Source organism: Zingiber officinale, chromosome 9B (assembly GCF_018446385.1).
Source record: "Zingiber officinale cultivar Zhangliang chromosome 9B, Zo_v1.1, whole genome shotgun sequence".
In the NCBI taxonomy this organism is placed as follows: domain Eukaryota; kingdom Viridiplantae; phylum Streptophyta; class Magnoliopsida; order Zingiberales; family Zingiberaceae; genus Zingiber; species Zingiber officinale.
In genome coordinates, this window is record NC_056003.1 from 87,866,733 (window position 1) to 87,870,654 (window position 3,922).

Below are 3,922 nucleotides of genomic sequence, written 5' to 3' on the forward strand. Positions count from 1 at the left end.
AATGCAGTAAAATCATGGTTATCAAGGGCCCGAACCCATTCCGGGCGCCCGGAACCCAAAATTTATCATCATAGATGTGGACTTTGACCTACCCGTCGGGGATAGAATTCTATCCCACTCCAGGTGCCTGGAATCCTTCCAGGCGCCCCGACCAAGACTATAAATACAGCCTTGGTCCAAAAGCTAAAGAATAACAAGCATTCTTGCATCAACACTTGTACACATGCACCTTAGTTTTCATTTAGCTTCTCATTTTCTGTGCTTACACTGCTGTAAAGAGGCTTCTCCGCCTGAAGGAAAAATTAGTGCTACTCTATTTCTTGGATTAACAATCTCCTCAGTTGTAACCAAGTAAATCCTCTGAGCTTCTGTCCTTTTGTTTATTTAATTATTTTATGCAAGTGCTCTTTAAAGTCTGAGAAGGGTTCGTTTTACTTTATTTGTGCAGGACTATTCAACCCCTCTTCTAGCTGGCCAACGGTCCTAACAAGTGGTATTAGAGCCAGGATGTTTCAGGAGGACTAACCGCCGATCGAAGCACCGAATCAATGGCCGGACCGAGCATATACCCACCGAAATTCAAGGGGAATTTGCCAGCTGAAAAAAGAGAATGCATGTATTCTTTAAAATCAACTTTGAATTACTTTTAATAATGAAGTTCAATTTTGTAGCACCCAAGGGTAAGGAAGAATACTAGTGGACGAAGAAGGAACATACCGACTACATGGCAAACGGCAAAGCAGAGTTCCATCTGTTGAGCGTCCTTCCGCCATAAGAAGTCAACCGGATCGACACTTACAACTTAGCAAAGGAGCTTTGGGAGAAGTTCCTTGAGTTATGTGAAGGGGCGTCTGAAGCCAACCTCACGAGACGGGACTTACTTCGCAACCAGCTCACCAACCTACGATTTAAAGAAGACAAAATGATTGCACACCTTCACTCGAGGATTAAGGAGCTCATCACTGGACTTTCGAATCTCAGAGAAAAAGGTAAGCAATCGAGATTCGCTAAGGTACGCTCTTAATGCATTCCCTAGAAATACAAAATGGGCATTACTAGTAGATACCTTTTATATCTCTAAGGACTTAGAATCTATTACCTTAGAAGAATTATTTTCAACTTTTGAGGTGCATGAATCGAGATGTGCAGGTATGAAGGAGCCGAAGTACAACATCGCCTTCAAGGCAACGAGAGATGAACATAAGTCAGAATCCTCTCTCGACGACGATGAAATGGTAATGATGGTAAGGCGTTTTAAAAAGTTATTTAAATCAAGAAAAACTAATCATCCGTAGGGTAGAAAGAAAAGGACAATCAGATGCTATCACTACAATGAAGAAGGGCATGTTAAGGACAACTGCCCTAAGTTAAAGAACAAGGATAAGGACAAAGGAAAGAAGCATGTCCAAACGAACAAGTACAAGACTTTAAAGGTGACGTGGGATGAAACGTCGTCCAAATTGGAAGTTGAGGCTTTCTCCAAACTTGCATTAATGGCAAGTCATCAAGAAGATGAATACGAAGCAAGCTCGTCCGAAATGAGCATCGAAAGCATCGATGAAGGGAGAGCTACATCGGAAGAAAGCAGCAATTCAGGGGGAGCTACGGACAACGAGATCGACAAGGTAAGTCAGGTACGATCTCTTCCTCCCGATAAGTTATTTAAATTTGTTAAATTGTTAACTAAAGATTGTTGTAAATTAGAAAAAAATAAAGAATTAAAAGTAATTCTAGTAAAATCTTGTCCATTAGAAGATTTTAATAAATTAAAGCTAGAAAATGACAATTTACAAAAATAAATAAAAAACTTGAAAAATCATACATGCAAATATAGTACAAATATTAGAAGATATAATTTGAACTGTTATTTTAAATATCACAAAGGACAAATTAGGAAAATTTCTCAGAAATACAGTCCAAAGAAATTTCTAATTAATCTAGTTGGAAGGAACCTATATTGGGTTCCAAAAACTTGTCTTAATTAAAATTGGACTTAGGACTTTCAGAGAGTACATTAAACGTTTAATTTCTTTATGAGACTTTGTCTTAGTTCCTCGCCACAACCTGGAAGTCAAGTATTGAATTAAAATATTTAATTGACTAACTGATAAAGTATTTAATTATAAAATAATGTTTTAATAGTTACTTAACTATTTTACAATATCCTTAATTTAGAAAAAAAAAATTAGAAAATTTTTCTTACTTAGAATTTTTTTAAGACTTAATTTTTTTTGTAAGTATCAGATTTACTTTACCAAAATTTCTACAAAATTAGTTTTTTTAAAAAATAAATATTTAACTGAGGAAATTATTGATTGCTTCTCAAAAAAAAAATCTTAGAAAATTTTTCTAATATTATTGTATTTTTAGTGCTATCAAAATTATTTTCAATATTTTTAAAATCTTGATAAACTTTTCAAAATTATTTGAAAATCAGAGTGTTATAAAAGTGACCCTCAGATTTTGTTTTGGTACCCCATTTTTTATGTGATTAAAGGGGGAGAAGGGACGATTAAGTTTAGGGGGAGGTAGATTAAATTTTTTTAATTTTTGCACTTGAATTGTAAATTTATTTCTTTTATTTTATATTTGTTTACCCTAACTTAACCTGGGTTGCTCACATCAAAAAAGGGAGATTGTTGGTACCCTAAGGTTGTTTTGATGTGATCAAACAAGTTAAGTTAGGTTCTGTTATGTTTAATCTTGTGTGCAGGAGCATAGGTGCACAGAAAGTCGAGAAAAAGACACAGCTAGCGAGAAGGACGGAATAGGAGAGAGTCGACGGGCTCAGTGCGTCTGAGGGATGAGAATCTACGGAAGAGTACGCAGGCGAACGAGAAGGAGGCGTGCGGCGTTTCCGAGGGACGAGAAGCCGGAATGGAAGGTTGCTTGAGAAGGCCGGAAGTTGGGTTCGGGTGAGCCCTATTTCTGATGGCCGAAATCACCCAAGCGAGTGGAGCTAGAGCGGAAGTCCCGGACCGAGGCGAGCATAATCGGAGCAGATGGCTCGAACCGAAAAAGTCAACCATGTTGACTTTGTGAGTCCGGGTGCCCGGAACCCAAAATTTATCATCAACGACGTGGACTTTGACCGACGTGTCGGGGATAGAATTCTATCCCACTCCAGGCACCGGGAACCCTTCCAGGCGCCCCGACCAAGGCTATAAATACAGCCTTGGTCCAAAAGCTAAAGAATAACAAGCATTCTTGCATCAACACTTGTACACACCTTAGTTTTCATTTAGCTTCTCATTTTCTATGCTTACACTGCTGTAAAGAGGCTTCTCTGCCTGAAGGAGAAATTAGTGCTACTCTATTCCTTGGATTAACAACCTCCCCTGCTGTAACCAAGTAAATCCTCTGAGCCTCTGTCCTTTTGTTTATTTAATTATTTTATGCAAGTGTTCTTTAAAGTCCGAGAAGGGTTCATTTTGTTTTATTTGTGCAGGGCTATTCTACCCCTTCTAGCCGGCCAACGGTCCTAACAGAAATGGCTCACAAGTAAATTATGTGAAAGAAGAAAACAAGGAAAGTAAGTTATTTATGGTTTATTCTCATTCTAACAAAGTTCAAAACGATATTTGGTTTTTGATAGTGGATGTTCAAATCACATGATTGATAATAAATCATTATTTAAAGAGCTTGATGAATCATAGAAGATCCTAGTAAGATTTAGAGATAATAAGCAGATACAAGTCAAAGTCAAAGGCAAAGGCATAATTGTTGTGGAGACTAGCGATGGTAAAGCAAAATTGTTTTAAAATGTCTATTTTGTTGTGAGATATCGGAAAATTTAATTAAATAAGGTTATTTGAGAAATAGCCTAATGGAATTTTTCCGGAATTTTTAGAAATTTTCAGAGAATTTTTCGGAACTCGTACGACGAGTTTTGTGGGGACAAATTAACGAGTTCGGATTAGGC